This window comes from Oncorhynchus gorbuscha, linkage group LG18, assembly GCF_021184085.1.
Source record: "Oncorhynchus gorbuscha isolate QuinsamMale2020 ecotype Even-year linkage group LG18, OgorEven_v1.0, whole genome shotgun sequence".
Lineage (NCBI taxonomy): Eukaryota > Metazoa > Chordata > Actinopteri > Salmoniformes > Salmonidae > Oncorhynchus > Oncorhynchus gorbuscha.
The window spans coordinates 28,250,532-28,272,927 of record NC_060190.1 but is presented as its reverse complement, the minus strand read 5'-3'; positions in this window follow the sequence as shown (position 1 = coordinate 28,272,927).

Here is a 22,396-nt window from a genome sequence, read left to right as displayed (position 1 = left end):
CCAGAATAAAAAACATGTCCAGAATGTCGCTCTTTGGAAAAGATACATAGTCGGGACAAAATAGACGTCTTGGATCTTACAATCCACAAAAATAAAGAGAACGAGTTGGAGTCTACTATCTTCCGGAAGCCGCAGAGTAGAAAATATACTTTTTTTGCGCATTCAGTAACCACTCCTTACACCTTAAGCGGAACATTCCTAAGACTCAAACGTAACTGTAGTACAGACATAGATTTCGAGCCCAAAGCTAATGATGTGCGCACCTATACCCATACTAGAGAGACTGAACGTTAAAGCCTACTCACTGGCACGAATAGAAACCAGGACAAAACGCCCTCGCGTTTGTGTTTTTCCACGGAATACAACGCATGTGCCGGTCCCGTCAAATCCATTGTATTGAAACACTGGAACATCTTCAAAAGTGATGCAAATATACGAACGTTTAGAACATTGCCCCTCGCAGTTGTTTTCACCGTGAGCGAAATCTGCCTATTCAGTTGCGCGCAGCATGCCCAAGAAGAGTGACACTTATTTTGGCAGGCCACAGTGTACATTGTGGCAATACGACCAATACTAAAGTTTTTTTTTACCACCTGAGAACAGGTAAAGAATAGAAAATCCAACGCTTCATTAATTGTAGCATCACACATGTAATATACATGCTCAAATGCATTGAAACTTAGCATCGCTGAACATAAGGCTGCTAGTCGTAATAAAAATACGGACTATGCTATTGCGCGCCACTGCGTCGAAGTCAACCATGGATGACCTTCCTCCTTACACTTTGTAGCCATAGAACATATCCACATTTCATCAAGAGGAGGTGTCACTTTACGTAAACTTAAACAAAGAGAGGCATTCTGGCAGTACTCCTTAGACACTGTGGATCCTAAGGATTGTTAGCTTGATGTTTTGGGTCTCTGTCTCCGGATTCATAGACAGCCACATATCACCTATGTGTATTTTGACATGGCCTATTGATTAACGAGACACACTATTTCTCGTATTATTTTGTGATATCACTTGCCATTGACCTCGAAACATTATAATTTGGCTATAAATATGAGCTAAGTGCAATGCTCAGGTCACTGAGGAAGATGTCAGTCACCTGTTACCGTCTTGTACAATGGATTAAAGTGAGCAAAATTAAATTCCTTTTTTTTGTTGAGTGCTCCAACTCATTTTTTTAAAACCTGGAATTAGTCCTTTTTGAAGTTTTTCTTGGTAAGCCGTTCTCTTGCTAAGCAGTTCTCTTGGTAAGCCGTTCTCTTGGTAAGCCGTTCTCTTGGTAAGCCGTTCTCTTGGTAAAGCCGTTCTCTTGGTAAGCCGTTCTCTTGGTAAGCCGTTCTCTTGGTAAAGCCGTTCTCTTGGTAAGCCGTTCTCTTGGTAAGCCGTTCTCTTGGTAAGCCGTTCTCTTTGTAAAGCCGTTCTCTTGGTAAGCCGTTCTCTTGGTAAGCCGTTCTCTTGGTAAGCCGTTCTCTTGGTAAGCCGTTCTCTTGGTAAGCCGTTCTCTTGGTAAGCCGTTCTCTTGGTAAGCCGTTCTCTTGGTAAGCCGTTCTCTTGGTAAGCCGTTCTCTTGGTAAGCCGTTCTCTTGATTTTTGTCTTTGTTGTTGAGTACCCCTCCTTTCCTTTGTTTGCTGGAGCGCCGAGGCCCACCTGAACTCTCACGTGACTCGTTAAGCACATTTTTACTCCTGCCTTTATTTAGCCTTGTCATAACAAAGCGGTTGAATACTTATTGACTCGAGACATTTGAGCTTTTCATTTTTAACAAACCCTTCTTTTTTAAAATTTAAATAACCTAATTCTGCTTTGAGGGTATTGTGTGTAGGTCAGTGACAAAAAAATAATAATCTAAATTTCATAAATGTTTAAAATTCAGGCTGTAACACAACAAAATGTGGAAAAAGTTGAGGGGTGTGAATACTTTCTGAAGGCACTGTATGTTTTAATGCAATGCAATGACCTTCTATGAGCCGGTATCTAAATGCATTCTTTTACAACGTCAATGTTATTAGAACCTGATTTATTTGTTTGTCATGGCACTGCCTATGTCCTAAATCATTTAAGAGGTCAAATGGTTATTTTGACCTTAACATGTTAAACTGGTGTTTACACTTGAGTGTGAGAATTGATGGTGCTTGCAAAAACAATATATATTCAGTGCTAAGCTAACCAAACTGTCCAAACCTGGAAAATGTGATATGTTTGACATGCAACTATCTTAACTGTTGCTTCTGCACTTTGACATTTAGCCCCTGTGACCACCTGGGTAACTTCATTTTCTTTCTTTCTTTTCCTTTACAAGTACCTAAATGTCGGAGACTTCCTCCGACATTTGGTGTCAGCGTTAGCTCACATGGCATTGTGGTTCCATCACTTCCTCCCTGCAGCCTGCTTTGGCATCGCTGCATTGGCACATGAAAACCTGTGAAATGTTCATGAACGCACAACAACAGAGGCGCCGAAGGCGCCGTGAACTCAGTCCCTGCTATCAGAACCCCATAGATGGCCCGTGAAATGGGTTCGGGCCATATGACATGCTCCACTGCCAAATTCACTAGCTAACTAGCCATTACAACTAGGCCTCAGACAATGATATTATTTACCGGAAGTTAGGGGCTATGCATAGAGATTGCCATTGGAGCCATAGGAAATCCATGTGAACTGGGGCGCAATCTTTTTCATTTTTCCCTGTGTCTCGCTCTCCTACTCTATACTCTCTGAAGGCTTCCAGTGTGTGGATTGTGCTAAGCAGCCCATCCTCTTCATTGAGACTTCAGTGTACATCTGCCTATGGTAGTGTGTGAATTGTGAATGCAGCTGTCATTCCCCCACAAACCGTCACAATAGAACAGAGTCATTAGTATTATGCGCGGTGCGCCTCGGCATCAAGCAACTACCACCCTTGACAAAAAAAAAATTGTATCTGGAAACAAAGCCCTCGAATCCCGAGGGCTATAAGTGGCTTTACTTCACAACGGACTATGCTAATTACATTTTGCATGATTAATTGGACCAATTAGAATTAGCGGAGGAAGAAAATGATTCTTGGCAAGGTGAAAACATTAATTAGTCATGAAAAAAAACATTTATTAATGTCAGGATTTAATCCCTCCCTTCCCAAATACAATGGGATTAGGAAGAAAAGACAGTTAATATGTGGCGTGTTCAATCATCCTGGGCAGCCATGGAAATAATGAGTGTCACTGTGCTACATCACCCGCACAATGCCCTGCTCCCTGAAGACAGACACACACACAGTACACACACACAAACACACACAGGCACACGCACACACACACATACAGCCCCACCTCCCCATTTCCAGCACCACAGTCACCCTTTAAGAAACTCCTGCCTCGTCTGTCACCCCCCAAAGAAGCGTCAGTTGCAACACACATTCGCCCTCCTTGATTGATGACTCTTAGTCTACACAGATTATATGATTTATACACGCTAATCCTGTAAAGGATTTATGGCTGTGTGTGAGCATACAGTGCACGGTTACGACATCAGAGGATAAACAACAATAGCAACAGCAGTGCAGTTAATGGCAGTCTGGCTAATAGGACTTGTAGTGGGAGTATGTGTGTGTGTAATAGCATTACACTACTGTGCCTATCTGTGGTGCACTGTGTTGTATGTTCATAATGGTGGTAATAGGATGCTTGATGTCGTGGCTGAAAGAGCCTTATACACAACACGGGAGAGACAATGGTCGCGTCCCAAATCCAAATGGCACCCTATTCCCTACAGTAGTGCACTACTTCCCTAATGGCCCTAGTCAAAAGTTGTGCACTATATAGGGAATAGGTTGCCATTTGGGTGGCGCGCAATCAGTGGAAGACACTGTAGCTGTTCTTTCACATTGTTCACACCCGTGTAATGCAGTGACACTTCAAATCAAGCTTGGTGGAAACTGTAAGCTACTGTAACACTAGTCTGAGATTGAGTTCTAGCTGAAATACCTAAATGAATCCCTATGCATTTATTATTGGACCTACAGCTGTATGGATGATCTGATGCTTGTCCAGAGTAAGTATGGGATTGCTTTGTCAGTTTGATATGTGTATGTTTTGGAGCTCACTGATTGCAATGTACAGGGTCTTGTTGTTGAGGCCTCTGATTGCTTTGAAACTCTCTCTCTGCTTTCCTCTCCCTCTCTCGTTCTCTCTCCATCTTATTCTTTCTCTGTCTGTCTGTCTCTCTCTCCTTTCCTCCCTCGCTCTATTTCCAACTCTCTCGCTCCTCCACCCACTCTCCCCCTCCCCTCGGGGCAAAATGTACAGAAGACCTCTGCGATTACAAGCTTTCACTTGGCCCAAGGGACCCACACCAATGGGTAAAGGGAGAGCGAGGAAAACATAAAATAAAATAAATCTTTCCACATCATGAACACAATCTGCTCAGGAAGTTAGTTTTATATTGAGCATGTTTGCTTGGCTATGATCACAATAGGTGGATTAGAGGATTTCCGGGTGTTGTCATTGTGACTTTGTCATTGAAATATTGAAGAAAATGGGCCATGGCGCATGAGTCTTATGCAAGCTTTCAATTAAACTAGCATGGAGCACGAGTCCAATGCCGGCTTTCAATCAAACTAGATTGGAGCATGAGTCCCATGCAGGCTTTCAATCAAACTAGCATGGAGCACGAGTCCCATGCCAGCTTTCAATGAAACTAGTATGGAGCACGAGTCCCATGCAGGCTTTCAATGAAACTAGCTTCACAGCCAAGCATTTGCACTGTAAATCTATTGCTAGATTTATTACATACATTTTGAAAGATGCATATCCATCTGTATGCTTATCATGTTGTATGGAACTGTATAGTGTGGTTTAAATTGAATTTGAAATATGTCCTTATGTTCCGGACAACCTCTGTTATTATATTCACCCCAATATGTTTTCCTCAATTCATATTTGTGAATCAGTCCTATGTTGTGGAATAAAGTTAATGTACTTGGAGCTAAAGTGATTTCCTTTCTTGAACAGGGGAGTTTTAATACAAGAACACTCATTTTATTTGGGTAAATTGAGTGGTTGCTACATTGGGGGATCAATTTATCTGAGCCAACAGTAGAGTAATTGAATGTGCGTCCACTTCAGAGTTTGTGTCTAGGAGATATTCTATCATAAACTCCCAAACAGTCATCTAAATTATCAAATATTACCAGAGAAGCATTGCAGCCCAACTCATCTGGGTTACAATCTGCTTGCTTTTTGCCTTATGTGACTTGTATGAAAATCTCATGAGTAGAAATGATGTAGGGGAACCAATAATGTCCAGCACTAATTTAATACCTTATTACCATAAGCTTGGTGCAATGCATGCATAATAAATTGTTGTATCTTACATGGCTCAGGCATATGGTTGGAGTCGGATTCTCTTCAAACTGTACCCCATTTGCATGATAGGATGTGAGAGTTGGATGGATTTGGGGATTATATCAAACACAGCCTGCTTTTCCAGTTCATTGTACTAAAGAGAGATATCACGTTCGCACAGATGGCGAGGAATTTGAAAACACTGCTACAGAGAATCATAAAATGTGCACAGGACAAAAACACTTCAAAGACTGCATCTCCCCCCGAAAAATGAAGGAGAATGTGTCTACCAGTTTCTGTGGTTCCCATTTCCTGTTTTTATCAGGGTTAGCACCGCTAGCAGCTAAAAGTTAGCTATAGAGGAGAACCCAATGTTGTAACATAATCTCCCCAATGTTGTTCGAAGAGTTGGCTAGTTCTTGAAGTAATTCTGTGTAATTTATCATCTCTATTTTCAGATACTGAAGATAGTTCTAGAAATAATTCATCATCTCTTCTTTGATTCGAGGTCAAGAAGTCGTTCCAGGCCACCCCGAATCGGTTGTTAATTAAAAGGACAATCCTGATCTCTGACATTGTTAGCTCATTCTAGAAGTCATAGAAATAAGTGACATAGAGAGACACAAACACACTCTTTATAAAAAGACACTAGCTACATCAACACACCATTAGAGATGTGCAATCTACTGGTTTACCTGACACAATGCTACATGTCTTATATTACATAATGTAACATATGTACAGTAGTATGCTTGTTCATGTTTTTTCACTGTATATTTGCTGTGTGGATGTTTTTATTGAACCTTTTGTGTGTGTCTCCTCTGATTCAGAGGATTGGGTTAAATGCGTAAGACACATTTAGTTTGAATGCATCCAGTTGTGTAACTGACTAGGTATCCCCTTTCCCTTACTGTGTTGTACAATCATTTCCCTTTGGAGACAAACATCTATTTACATACGTAAAAGTCGATGATTTGCTTATGAACTGCTAGGTAGTTTATAAGTCATGCCCTTCCGGTGCAACTCCAACCAGTGACCTGCTAACTAGGAGGAGTTATTTTCACATCCTTGTCTAATTAGTTGATGCATGTCGTTCATGGTTGATTTCTCTCTCAATCCTGTCATCCAGCCTCATACCTGAGGGTAATTATATATGTAGGCCACATGACAATTCTATCAACCTCCTTTTCTTCTTTAGGTGATTTGTGAAAACTTGCATATGAAGACATTGAAAGAAGCTTTCAAAAAACCAAGCTTATACTGTATTTATATAGTCTTTGGAAAAAATGGAGTGCGTTGTGGCTCAGTTGGCAGAGCATGGCACTTGCGACACCAGGGTTGTGGGTTAGATTTCCGTTGGGGTCACCAGTATGAAAATGTAGGCTGTGCATGCACTACTGTAAGACACTTTGGATAAAAGTGTTTGGATAATGGCATATAGTATATTTAAAAATCAACCAATCGAATGGTCTGAAAGCAGAATTACAAGAGGCACACACTTTGAGGTTGCTTGTCAACATATGGCATGTGCAGAATGCAGAATGCAGTAGAACAGTTGAGGTCATTGGTTAAGATTTGTTCGTGGATTCCACTGATTAGCAACATTAATCATGCTAAGAATACTGACCCACTCCCCAAAACACTCGCACAACGTTTAGAACATGGTGTCATTAGAACAGTGACAAACAGTGCCTTCGGAAAGTATTCAGACTACTTGGCTTTTTCCACATTCTGTTACGTTACAGCCTTCTTCTAAGATGAATTCAATCCCCCCCCCCCCATCAATCTACACACAATACCCCTTAATGACAAAGCAAAAACAGGATTTTTTTTAAATTTGAGCTAATTTATCATTAAAAAATATATATATTTTAAACTGAAATGTCACATTTACATAAGTATTCAGACCCTTTACTCAGTACTTTCTTGAAGCACCTTTGGCAGCAATTACAGCGATTACAGCCTCAAGTCTTATTGGGTATGACGCTACAAACTTGGCACACCTGTATTTGGGGAGTTTCTCCCATTCTTCTCTGCAGATCCTCTCAAGCTCTGTCAGGTTCGATGGGGAGCATCACTACACAGCTATTTTCAGGTCTCTCCAGAGATGTTATATCGGGTTCAAGTTCGGGTTCTGGCCGGACCACTCAGGGACATTCAGAGACTTGTCCCAAAGCCACTCCTGCTTTGTCTTGGCTGTGGGCTTAGGGTCGTTGTCCTGTTGAAAGGTGAACCTTAGCCCCAGTCTGAGGTCTTGGGCACTCTGGGGAAGGTTTTCATCAAGGATCTCTCTGTACTTTGCTACATTTATTTTTCCCTCGATCCTGACTAGTGTCCCAGTCCCTACCACTGAAAAACATCCCCACAGCATGATGCTGCCACCACCATGCTTCACCGAAGGGATGATGCCATGTTTCCTCCAGACGCATTCAGGCCAAAGAGTTCAATCTTGGTTTCATCAGACCAGAGAATCTTGTTAATCATGGTCTGAGAGTCCTCTAGGTGCCTTTTGGCAAACTCCAAGAGGGCTGTCTTGTGCCTTTTACTGAGGAGTTGCTTCCGTCTGGCCACTCTACCATTAAGGCCTGATTGGTGGTGCTAGAGAGATGGTTGTCCTTCTGGAAGTTACTCCGATCTCCACAGAGGAACTCTAGAGCTCTGTCAGATTGACCGTCGGGTTCTTGGTCACCTCCCTGACCAAGGCCCTTCTCCCCGATTGCTCAGTTTGGCCGGGCGGCCAGCTCTAGGAAGAGTCTTGGTGGTTCCAAACTAGTTCCATTTAAGAATGATGGAGATCACCTGAGCTCAATTTCGAGTCTCATAGCAAATGGTCTGAATACTTATTTAAATAGGTATTTATGTTTTTTTAAATAAATTTGCAAACATTTCTAAAAACCTGTTTTTGCTTTGTCATTATGGGGCATTGTGTGTAAATTGCTGAGGATTTCTTACTTTTTAAAATCAATTTTAGAATAAGGCTGCAACGTAACAAAATGTGGAAAAAGTCAAGGGGTCTGAATACTTTCCCGAAGGCACTGTATAATGTCACTATAATGACATTTTGGTAAAGAAAGAAGTTTGACTCAATCTTGAACTCTACAACAGTGATTTTGTTTTCGATTATAAGAGGCATTGCCATCGTCCCGATTCCTCTATTGAAATCATTATGAAACATGACGGTTGGTATAACCTCCCTGTTGTCATGGAAAGTCAAGAAGCTCGTAATGTCTGAATTTGCGGCCAGCCACAAATATCATCGTCTAGGTAACATTCATTGATTGTGAAAGCAGGGCTCTGGGAAATGCTGTGTTAATCTGTTCTGAGTTCCCTGTCTGACACAAACCCATCCCATTCTACTGGTAAAGGTCAAACAAGCTGTTGCGAAACTAGCTAGCTGGTTTCAATTTCTTGCAACAGACAACAATCCACCTCTTTCCAATGATGAGAAATTAAGGGGTAGAGCTTTGTATATTTGAATCAGTTTCACTGCCACATGCATTAGTAACTAAATGTTATGAGGCTGGTTTCCAGACACAAATTCAATGGAAGAGTTAGGAAGGTTTAATCAGTGTCCGGAAAACCAGACCATGGCATCTCTAGCTTGAAGATCAAACTTTTACGACTTTCAAGAAATAGGTCTTCAGGAAACTCGTGAAGTTTGTGTCTACCTGGCATTTCCTCATGTTGTAAACACTAGCCATGACAACACTAGCCATGACAACACTAGCCATGACAACACTAGCCATGACAAAGTTAATACGCCAGTTCTACTGTGTATGTTTTCCCTGCGTTTCGTAACTACGCCACGTATGAAAGGGGCAATCTGTGGCAGAGCGGCATGCCTCTTGTCCTCCGGCCTTGTCGTTTTGTTAGATTTGATTTAATTGTTTATTTCAAGGCCAATCAAGAGCCAAATGGGTTTTAAAATTAGATAGTGATGAGTCATTTTGTGAAATCATCTTGTAGAGGTTACCTGACTCCAAAGAGCAGTAATTGCAATTGAAGCCCATCAAATGGGATTGAGGCTGAAACCACAGACCAAAGTGTTCATGTTGATCATGTTGTTTCACATGCTTTTAGGCCTTTAATAAAACTTGGTTTGTAAACATGGTTTTGCCCTTGTAAGTGAACAAAAGCTTTGAATTCATTAAGTGATGTGATTATTTCTCACAGTGCGGTTATTTGATCTAGTAGCTAACGTGATGGTTGTGTAAGTGTAAGTACTGTATAAGCATAACTATAAGTACAGGCATATACAGTAACTAAGCCATATCATTTGGCATGACAAATCAGTGTAGAGTATATTGTAAAAAGTCGACCAAAGTCGTGCCATTTCTTACCAACTCAGTGCATATCAAACAAAAAAAATGTTCTACAAATTCTTTGCCAGCTTCATCTGAACACAAAACACTTTTTACGTGAAATATGTTCCCATCATACATTCCAAGCATTATGAATGTGAGTAGGCAGCATTAATTTGTTTTAATTTCCAGAGAATATAAACATGCAAGAACCTGTCCACTTATACATGCATATGCTGAGAGAGAGAGAGAGAGAGAGAGAGAGAGAGAGAGAGAGAGAGAGAGAGAGAGAGAGAGAGAGAGAGAGAGAGAGAGAGAGAGGGCTTGCTGTCTCTTAGTCTGTCATGGAGGAAATCATTTCTCTATACCACCATAGGTTTCCGATGTGGTCTAAGAGCTCATACTGAGGGGAAAAAAGGTGTTTTGAGAGAAATGGGTTCGGGAGGGAGAGTCCCCTCAAAGAGACAATTAATATAAACTCACACAGAGAGCTATGGTGTGGGAGACAAGAACCAGTTTCAGAAAGTTTGCCGTTTCCATTAGCAATGAAAGACCACTAAATGCATGGCTGCATGCTCATGTCTGAACATTGTATCTGTCAAGGTTGGGGTATAAAAGTACATTGACATTACATTACTTCTAGCCATGTCAGTCAATGCGTTCCACAGAATGTTGGTTGATACATTGGTGGTTATTTATTTCAAAGTATAGAATTCGATTTTTTTCCGTTATTTTAAATTGTACCAACTAATTGAGGTTCGGCAACTCCAGAACTAGGCAAAATGACTCATTGTACATCACTTTGAATTACCTGCTAAATCACCAACGAGGAGAAAATAGAAATATACTATAAGAGCCTTCAACATGAAAAAACAATATACCAAGGAATGACCTTTTTCTCATGGCCGTTGAACATAGTCATTCATATTTTTACAGTGCAGCAGACAGATCTTTCTTTTTTACAGTACAATGAAATGGAAAAATGGGGCTGGACATATTCAAGCCTTTAACAGCCAACCCTTAACAGCCAACCCTTAACAGCCAACCCTTAACAGCCAACCCTTAATAGCCAACCCTTAACAGCCAACCCTTTAAGTAATAATGAGAGTGAGAAAAGTAGTGCATAAGTGAAAACACTGATAAATTATGGATGATTAGAAAAGCTTTTAAAAGCTTTATGGGAGTGATTCAAATGGCTCGATAAATAAAGAGAACATGAAGTGCAGTCGTTGGATAAAACACAGAAAATGACATTTGACATAAAACCCCATTTTGAACAGGTGAACGAACCAATATGATACATCTTGTGTACATCACTATTCATCAACACATCAACAGTATGTATAGGTCATACCATGGTTTTATGAGAGACATGGCTCTTTTGTGCTTATCAAGGACACTGATATGTCCTTAAAATGTATATATTTTTTTACAAATAATTCATTTTGATCTATTTTGGTATTTGTCAACCTTTGATCTCCACACCCACTCCGATAACCGTCGTTCTGAGTACGATCTAAAAGAGGACAGCTCTCTCTCTCTCTCATCGTGATGCTGAATGCAACTGAAACAATGGAATGAAACGGACTGGAACACAAGTGATTCTGCAGCGGGTTTGTGTGTTGGGGTCCGTCCCAACAATGCCTCCATGATGATGCATCTACAGTATATTGTGTCACAGTCATAATTGATCAATTTATTATTCATCTTACTCAGGGAGACAATTTCCAGCTCACTGATGTGGAAAGTAATCCTCCATTCTATGCCGACTGTCTGATTATGACCCCGATGCAATGTAATACGGAGCACAGTATTGTTTCAGTGAGAGATGTGACATTGGAACATTGGAGTATTTCTTTAGAACAATGGACGTGGGCTCATGTGTTTTAAACTGGGCCTCCCGGAGAAGTCAGAATCATGCATGTTTTCACCTCTGAAGTGATTCCACCTGATTTATATGACAAGCCTTTAACCCTGTATGTGCCTGCCCCTCACCAGAACATGCCCAAGGACATAAAGGACCAAATCTGATTCTCTGTCTTTGACAGCTTCAACTAGAATGTGCTCCCACAAATCAAATGCAGTTATGTCCCTGTTTGGGGACAAGGACCAATAACCAAAGGTCAAAAGGGTTGTATGGGATATTGCGTTCTGTTGTACCGTCCATGTAGACAAGATCTAGACATGCTTATTGCATGAGCTACGCCATCCATTAGGTAACTGAAATTCAATATTTGGAAATTAGCCTATCAATTGATCGGCTATCTATTAAATCAAATGGCCACATCAAAACAACATTACCAACCCCTGGTTTATGTGTCCAACAAAATAACTAACCTATTTTTTAACAGAGGTATTCATTTTATTCTGAAGAAAATAATGCAACTCATCATGTTAACCAAAACGTAATGCATGATAACATTTTTGATCTTGCATATTGCAGATAGTTGACATGATCTGTTGTCTTTTTCTATATTCTTAGAAGATAGTCTACGCTTTTCTGTAGCATTCCATCTTACTATAACACTGCCCTGTGTGGTATTGTGGTATGATGTGGACAACCATAACGAAGTCTCCACCTGCAGTGAGCGCTCGTCTCCTTTTGACTATTGGTTTGCGTGTGCATGGCGCCATCTGCTGGTTATAAATGATGTTACTGGTTGATTTCTACTGACGTTCAAACCAGCTACATAATAGGACAAAGTCGTCTTAGAAATATGTATTTTACATTATATTTGGTTAAAAAAGTGGAGGGTATTAAAGAGAGAAGCATGTCCATTAGAATGTTTATATAAGGAGGACTACATCACCAAGCAAATCTAACTCTGAGATGGCTGATTAGCAAAGAGCATTTTGATGTATTCCCCACAAAGGTTGAATCAAATCACAACATCTGACTTTTATTGCATAGATCAGAATGCCATGCAAACTGTACCAGGACTATGAAATTGGGGGAAACTGCATGGGACCTGTTTATGTGTTCAAACCAACATACTTAATTATCTTGTTATTATTTTAACTGTAGTTCTATTTTATTGTAAAATAGAATAGAACTTGACTGTCCATCAGAGTTACGATACATTTACTGTATTTCAGAGCTCCTAGCTCTGTGCAAAGAGTGGATTTAGTATTTTCCTGTATATTCTCTGGTTGTTGGAGTTCCACCTGCAACGGGAAACAGGTGTTTGTTTACAAGACACTGGTGCCATCTACATTGAGAATGAAGGATGTATAGCCAAGTAAAGGTTGGTTGAACATGAGTTTACCGTGCTGCCAATAGCACATCGGATCGACCTTCAGCACAAGCTAGCTTAGCTATGAGGTTTGAGCCTGCTTGGTTATATTGTTTCTGACACGCTCCAAATACATGGAATACATGTAAAACAAAGGACATTACTGCAGTGGCATACATTTAAAGAATCCATTTAATTGTAAAATTCTTATAAACAAACTGATAGTCTGATACAGCTAAACAAATTCCCCCTCTGGACCACTCCACAAACATTTCTAAATAGCGTGGTCCCAAACTGGTTGCAAAAGTTGGTTTCCCTGCTCCGATTTTGCCGACGCATTATAGATCTAACGCCTGGTTAGGTATTTTAAATCTCAGCTAACCACATCATATGTTATAGCAATCTGGTGCCCGACGCCACAGTCGATGAGGTGGCACGCAACCATTGATGCGTGCAATGTTTGAGCAGGGGAATACGACCAGGAATTTGCACATTAACAACACAGCACAGACTACACATGAGCCCTGGGACATGTTTTCATCTGAACACGTATGACCGGCGGTAAACCCACTGATTATGGTCGGCACAGGAAACTAAAACTATAGTTCGTACGCTGTTACGCTATTGTTTTCAGGTCAAATACAGGCTATGTTCCAATTATCTCTCCTTCCTTATAAAAAAAGTGTTCACTGATTTGAAAGGAAATTACTGTTATAAGTAATATGCTGGATATTCCCTCTAGCCAGGGGTTGAATTATTAAAACCTCGAGCTATAGGGGGGACCGGGGGCATGTTCCCCCGGGAGATGTTTTTGGTGTCTTTTGTCAAAGCAGCTGTTCATTGGTAAATTCTGAGGACTCCTGGGAGGCTTAGGCCTATGACCAGGATGGAATAAATCAATAAATATCACAAGTCAAGTGTATTCAGTATGCTTTGAACATTGAACGAACATTGAAAACTTGACGACTTTAATAAGCACTGACAGAACAAAACAAGATTCTTGAGGCAAGGGGCATTTCTATATAGCCTTTTCTCTTTTTATAGGAATTACAATCAACATTGTCCAGGACATACATACAGTGCTTTATTTGAGCTGGATCCTGCCCGGAACAGTATCCAGCACCTCTCAGTTTTGGACTGTTGCGTGCCGGACCCGATCCGGTACCTCTCATGGCATAACAAATATATTTCTCATTTTGCAATGTAAAAATTAGAATAAAAGCAATCAGTTAAATTGCCTCCTCGTTAATCCTCCTGCTCAAACGTAATGTGAAAACATCCATTTTCAGCCCTCGTCTGATATTCTGAGATTTAATTTGGGTTGGGACGGCCAGGGCTTAGGTTTGTGCAACATTGTGTTTGTGCCGAGTGATCGTTCATATTGTTACAGGCTTTTACTTTTCTATTTATGTTTTGAGGTTTGACTTTAGCACGTTAGCACGAACCGATTAGTGTCACCTCATTAGTCAGTATGTGTTACACCTGTGCTGGTTGTCATCTCATTCGTGGGAAGGTGTTTCACCTGTGCTGGCCCAGGTGCTATTTAATAGTGGCTGTCCCAATGTTCGTGTTGTCTTGATAGATGCGGAGGGTTAACACCTTTAGTTGGCTCTCCCTATTTAGATTTGAATGCAAACAATACTTTATCTGATTTCCCTGATTTTGTTTTGCTCCACCTTTTTGGTTTACTTCCTGTCTTTATGTTTGGTGTGAGTTTTTCTTTTGTTTGCCTCTTCTTGGGCAAATTTAGTGGGCGCTCATGGTGGGTGTCTTTTGGGTTCCTGTTGCTAGTCAACTTTCAGTGGACACCACCATGAGTGTCTTTTAGAACCCCTCCTAAAACCCCCTGTTTCATTTTGGTTGTTGTCAGTGACTCGTTGTTGGTTCCCCCTCCTGTTTGAGTGACATCATTTGGTTTTCTGTGGCCGTTGCTGTGGTGAGAAGCACACCTGTATTTCTCACAGAACTATAATGAACAAAATTTTTAACTCAACATGAAACAATTTGAATGATCTTACTGAGTTATAGTTCCTAGAAGGAAATCAGTCAATTTAAATAAATGTATTTGGCCTTAATCTATGGATTTCACTTGACTGGGCAGGGGCGCAGCCATGAGTGGGCCTGGCAGGGCACTGGCCCACCCACTTGGTGTAACGGCTTTCTTCCGCTGAAGGAGAGGAGGACCAAAATGCAGCGTGGTTAGTGTTCAACATCTTTAATAATGAGAACACTACAAAATACAAAACAACAAATGTGAAAACCAAAACTGTCCTATCTGGTGCAATGACACAAAGACAGAAGACAATCACCCACAAAATACCCAAAGAACATGGCTGCCTAAATATGGTTCCCAATCAGAGACAACGACAGACAGCTGCCTCTAATTGAGAACCAATCTAGGCAACCATAGACATACAAAACTACCTAGAAAGGAAACAGCCCCATAAACATACAAAACCCCTAGACCAGACTAAACACATAAATCCCCCATGTAACACCCTGACCTAACCAAAATAATAAAGAAAACAAAGATAACTAAGGCCAGAGCGTGACACTTGGCAGCAAGCCCACCCACTGTGGAGCCAGGCCCAGCCAATCAGAATGAGATTTTCCCCACAGAAGGGCTTTATTACAGACAGAAATACTCCTCAATTTCATCAGCTGTCCAGGTAGCTGGTCTCAGACAATCCCACAGGTGAAGAAGCCAGATGTGGAGGTCCTGGGCAGGCGTGGTTACACGTGGAGGAGACTTATGGCAGAAAAATGAACATGAAGTTATCTGGCAACAGCTCTGATGAACATTAATGCAGTCAGCATGCCAATTGCACGCTCTCTCAAAACTTGAGTGGAGTTCCACCATTTGATTGTATTTTTTTCTTCTTCTTCATTTAGATATTTAAACCTAATAAGATAATTGCATTTATTTCAAGGTTTTCAAGAAGTAAAATTAATAGTCTCCATAGGCTCAAATGCATAAACATATTGACAGTTTACAAGATGAAAAGATACATATTAAAGCCACACAATACAGGCTTTCAATGCAGAACAAGGAGGACTTCAAATGCCGGGAATCAAACTGAAAGTGTAGCTGGCGCATAACAGCTTTGCAATGGGAAGTCTCACCTAAGGGGCATCCACACCAACGACCGTGCCTATATTGACAAATCATACATAGACTAACTATAAAATGTGGGTGAACATCTACACTGGAGGACGGTTTATAATTGTCATGCAGGTGAAAGAGGACCCAAAAGCGACTTGGCGAAAACAGAGTCTTTAATCCAGAAAAGTAAATACAATCAAAAAAAACACAACTTTCACTCGAAATGACGAGGACAAACTGGAGACTCGATCTTGAACAGCAGGTGAACAGCAGGTTGCCTCGGGAAGGCACTTGAACCAGACAGACTCAGACACCTGCTCACCACGCAGCATCTGAGGAAAACACGACACGACAGGGCGATACACAATCACAGCACGGTGAATTCTAAACAAGGAACCGACAGGACAGGAACGGAACACAAAGGAAGAAATAGGGACTCTAATCAGGGGAAAGGATCGGGAACAGGTGTGGGAAGACTAAATGATTGATTAGGGGAATAGGAACAGCTGGGAGCAGGAACGGAACGATAGAGAGAAGAGAGAGCGAGAGAGTGAGAGAGGGAGGGGAGAGAGAGGGATAGAAAGAGGGAAAGAACCTACTAAGACCAGCAGAGGGAAACGAATAGAATGGGAAGCACAGGGACAAGACAAGATAATAAATGACAAAACATGACAGTACCCCCCCACTCACCGAGCGCCTCCTGGCGCACTCGAGGAGGAATCCTGGTGGCAACGGAGGAAATCATCAATGAGTGAACGGTCCAGCACGTCCCGAGACGGAACCCAACTCCTCTCCTCAGGACCGTAACCCTCCCAATCCACTAAGTATTGGTGACCCCGTCCCCGAGAACGCATGTCCATGATCTTATGTACCTTGTAAATAGGTGCGCTCTCGACAAGGACGGGAGGGGGGAGGGAAGACGAACGGGGGTGCGAAGAAAGGGCTTGACACAGGAGACATGGAAGACAGGATGGACGCGACGAAGATGTCGCGGAAGAAGCAGTCGCACAGCGACAGGATTGACGACCTGGGAGACACGGAACGGACCAATGAACCGCGGAGTCAACTTACGAGAAGCTGTCGTAAGAGGAAGGTTGCGAGTGGAAAGCCACACTCTCTGGCCGCAACAATACCTTGGACTCTTAATCCTGCGTTTATTGGCGGCTCTCACAGTCTGTGCCCTGTAACGGCAAAGTGCAGACCTCACCCTCCTCCAGGTGCGCTCACAACGTTGGACAAACGCTTGAGCGGAGGGAACGCTGGACTCGGCAAGCTGGGATGAGAACAGAGGAGGCTGGTAACCCAGACTACTCTGAAACGGAGATAACCCGGTAGCAGACGAAGGAAGCGAATTGTGAGCGTATTCTGCCCAGGGGAGCTGTTCTGCCCAAGACGCAGGGTTTCTGAAAGAAAGGCTGCGTAGTATGCGACCAATCGTCTGATTGGCCCTCTCTGCTTGACCGTTAGACTGGGGATGAAACCCGGAAGAGAGACTGACGGACGCACCAATCAAACGACAGAACTCCCTCCAAAACTGTGACGTGAATTGCGGGCCTCTGTCTGAAACGGCGTCTAACGGGAGGCCATGAATTCTGAATACATTCTCGATAATGATTTGTGCCGTCTCCTTAGCGGAAGGAAGTTTAGCGAGGGGAATGAAATGTGCCGCCTTAGAGAACCTATCGACAACCGTAAGAATCACAGTCTTCCCCGCAGACAAAGGCAGACCGGTAATGAAGTCTAGGGCGATGTGAGACCATGGTCGAGAAGGAATGGGGAGCGGTCTGAGACGACCGGCAGGAGGAGAGTTACCCGACTTAGTCTGCGCGCAGTCCGAACAAGCAGCCACGAAACGGCGCGTGTCACGCTCCTGAGTCGGCCACCAAAAGCGCTGGCGAATAGACGCAAGAGTGCCTCGAACACCGGGATGACCAGCTAACTTGGCAGAGTGAGCCCACTGAAGAACAGCCAGACGAGTGGAAACAGGAACGAAAAGGAGGTTACTAGGACAAGCGCGCGCGACGCAGTGTGCGTGAGTGCTTGCTTAACCTGTCTTTCAATTCCCCAGACTGTTAACCCGACAACACGCCCATAAGGAAGAATCCCCTCGGGATCAGTAGAAGCCACAGAAGAACTAAACAGACGGGATAAGGCATCAGGCTTGGTGTTCTTGCTACCCGGACGGTAAGAAATCACAAACTCGAAACGAGCGAAAAACAACGCCCAACGAGCTTGACGGGCATTAAGTCGTTTGGCAGAACGGATGTACTCAAGGTTCTTATGGTCTGTCCAAACGACAAAAGGAACGGTCGCCCCCTCAACCACTGTCGCCATTCGCCTAGGGCTAAGCGGATGGCGAGCAGTTCACGGTTACCCACATCATAGTTGCGCTCAGATGGCGACAGGCGATGAGAAAAATAAGCGCAAGGATGAACCTTATCGTCAGACTGGAAGCGCTGGGATAGAATGGCTCCCACGCCTACCTCTGAAGCGTCAACCTCGACAATGAATTGTCTAGTGACGTCAGGAGTAACGAGGATAGGAGCGGACGTAAAACGTTCTTTTAGAAGATCAAAAGCTCCCTGGGCGGAACCGGACCACTTAAAACACGTCTTGACAGAAGTAAGAGCTGTGAGAGGGGCAGCAACTTGACCGAAATTACGAATGAAACGCCGATAGAAATTAGCGAAACCTAAAAAGCGCTGCAACTCGACACGTGACCTTGGAACGGGCCAATCACTGACAGCTTGGACCTTAGCGGAATCCATCTGAATGCCTTCAGCGGAAATAACGGAACCGAGAAAAGTAACGGAGGAGACATGAAAAGAGCACTTCTCAGCCTTTACGTAGAGACAATTCTCTAAAAGGCGCTGTAGGACACGTCGAACGTGCTGAACATGAATCTCGAGTGACGGAGAAAAAATCAGGATATCGTCAAGATAGACAAAAACAAAGATGTTCAGCATGTCTCTCAGAACATCATTAACTAATGCCTGAAAAACAGCTGGCGCATTGGCGAGACCGAACGGCAGAACCCGGTACTCAAAATGCCCTAACGGAGTGTTAAACGCCGTTTTCCACTCGTCCCCCTCTCTGATGCGCACGAGATGGTAAGCGTTACGAAGGTCCAACTTAGTAAAGCACCTGGCTCCCTGCAGAATCTCGAAGGCTGATGACATAAGGGGAAGCGGATAACGATTCTTAACCGTTATGTCATTCAGCCCTCGATAATCACGCAGGGGCGCAGAGTACCGTCCTTCTTCTTAACAAAAAGAACCCCGCCCCGGCCGGAGAGGAAGAAGGCACTATGGTACCGGCGTCAAGAGACACAGACAAATAATCCTCGAGAGCCTTACGTTCGGGAGCCGACAGAGAGTATAGTCTACCCCGAGGAGGAGTGGTCCCCGGAAGGAGATCAATACTACAATCATACGACCGGTGAGGAGGAAGGGAGTTGGCTCGGGACCGACTGAAGACCGTGCGCAGATCATGATATTCCTCCGGCACTCCTGTCAAATCGCCAGGTTCCTCCTGAGAAGTAGGGACAGAAGAAACGGGAGGGATGGCAGACATTAAACACTTCACATGACAAGAAACGTTCCAGGATAGGATAGAATTACTAGACCAATTAATAGAAGGATTATGACATACTAGCCAGGGATGACCCAAAACAACAGGTGTAAACGGTGAACGGAAAATCAAAAAAGAAATAGTCTCACTGTGGTTACCAGATACTGTGAGGGTTAAAGGTAGTGTCTCAAATCTGATACTGGGAAGATGACTACCATCTAAGGCGAACATGGGCGTAGGCTTCTCTAACTCTCTGAAAGGAATGTCATGTTTCCGAACCCATGCTTCGTCCATGAAACAACCCTCAGCCCCAGAGTCTATCAAGGCACTACATGTAGCACCCGAACCGGTCCAGCGTAGATGGACCGACAAAGTAGTACAGGATTTTGATGGAGAGACTTGAGTAGTTGCGCTCACCTGTAGCCCTCCGCTTACAGATGAGCTCTGGCTTTTACTGGACATGAATTAACAAAATGTCCAGCAACTCCGCAATAGAGGCACAGGCGGTTGGTGATCCTCCGTTCCCTCTCCTTAGTCGAGATGCGAATCCCTCCCAGCTGCATGGGCTCAGTCTCTGAGCCAGAGGAGGGAGATGGGTGCGATGCGGAGCAGGGAAACACCGTTGATGCGAGCTCTCTTCCACGAGCCCGGTGACGAAGATCTACCCGTCGTTCTATGCGGATGGCGAGAGCAATCAAAGAGTCCACATCTGAAGGAACCTCCCGGGAGAGAATCTCATCCTTAACCACTGCGTGAGTCCCTCCAGAAAACGAGCGAGCAGCGCCGGCTCGTTCCACTCACTAGAGGCAGCAAGAGTGCGAAACTCAATAGAATAATCCGTTATGGACCGTTCACCTTGGCATAAGGAAGCCAGGGCCCTAGAAGCCTCCCTACCAAAAACTGAACGGTCAAAAACCCGAATCATCTCCTCTTTAAAGTTCTGGAACTTGTTAGAGCAATCAGCCCTTGCCTCCCAGATAGCTGTGCCCCATTCTCGAGCCCGGCCAGTAAGGAGTGAAATGACGTAAGCAACCCGAGCTCTCTCTCTAGAGTATGTGTTGGGTTGGAGAGAGAACACAATCTCACACTGCGTGAGAAAGGAGCGGCACTCAGTGGGCTGCCCGGAGTAGCAAGGTGGGTTATTAACCCTAGGTTCTGGAGGCTCGGCAGGCCAGGAAGTAACAGGTGGCACGAGACGTAGACTCTGGAACTGTCCAGAGAGGTCGGAAACCTGAGCGGCCAGGTTCTCCACGGCATGGCGAGCAGCAGACAATTCCTGCTCGTGTCTGCCGAGCATGGCTCCTTGGATCTCGACGGCAGTGTAACGAGCGTCTGAAGTCGCTGGGTCCATTCCTTGGTCGGTTCCTTCTGTCATGCAGGTGAAAGAGGACCCAAAAGCGACTTGGCGAAAACAGAGTCTTTAATCCAGAAAAGTAAATACAATAAAAAAAAAACACAACTTTCACTCGAAATGACGAGGACAAACTGGAGACTCGATCTTGAACAGCAGGTGAACAGCAGGTTGCCTCGGGAAGGCACTTGAACCAGACAGACTCAGACACCTGCTCACCACGCAGCATCTGAGGAAAACACGACACGACAGGGCGATACACAATCACAGCACGGTGAATTCTAAACAAGGAACCGACAGGACAGGAACGGAACACAAAGGAAGAAATAGGGACTCTAATCAGGGGAAAGGATCGGGAACAGGTGTGGGAAGACTAAATGATTGATTAGGGGAATAGGAACAGCTGGGAGCAGGAACGGAACGATAGAGAGAAGAGAGAGCGAGAGAGTGAGAGAGGGAGGGGGAGAGAGAGGGATAGAAAGAGGGAAAGAACCTACTAAGACCAGCAGAGGGAAACGAATAGAATGGGAAGCACAGGGACAAGACAAGATAATAAATGACAAAACATGACAATAATTCTACAGTAGCCTTGGCCTACACCTGTCAAACAACTGATCAATGCATTCTACTGCACGCTGTAGGCTATATGCCTGTTAATAAGGTGGTAACACACAATAGTGCTATCAGGCACAGAAGGGTGGTGGCACCTTAATTATGGATGATGCCATTCCATTTACTTTGTTCCGGCCATTATTATGTGCCGTCCTCCCCTCAGCAGCCTCCACTGCTATCAGGGTAGGCTATATTTATTGACATAGTGCTGCAGACACAACGGAAATGAATGCTAAACTGTACATGTAATGAAGTTATTTTAAAATGTACAATAGTTGTGAAATCGTTTGGATTTTATCCAAATGTTTCTTCATCCAATCAATCTGTGATCACATTCTTGAATGATAATGACCAAATCATTGTCATATGATTAAAGAGACAGGGTTAGCGCAAATTCCAGGAGTGGGGATGGTGAAATCAGCAGTTCAAGAAGCTGTTCAGTCAGCTGTCAATGATGGGCCATCAGCTCAAATCAGCTAATCAACTCAGCCAGGGAAACACAAACATTATCGGTTTTCACACCATCCATTAATGTGACATAGCTACCTGCCATCAATTCTTCCCTCAGAGAGGAGTCCATCCCAAAACGTTCATATTGCATTTTGTCTCTGTTGTTCATTAACTGGATTGAGCAATTTTTTTAGACAGTTAGTTGGCAACCTTAGGTTCTCTAGACACCTTAAGATGTTATCTGTTTTGATAATATATAGATCCCCCCCAAAAATTGCTTGCTACGTTTTTTGCGTGTTTCTTTGGGGGGGGGGGGGGGTTAAAATCTTTCTTCATGCGTCATTGAGCTCCATTCAGTAGGCCACCTCACTATTCTCAATTTCATATTGTCTTTACATGTAATATTATAGGCCTATGTGTGTTATTAGTTTTGATAGTCTACAGT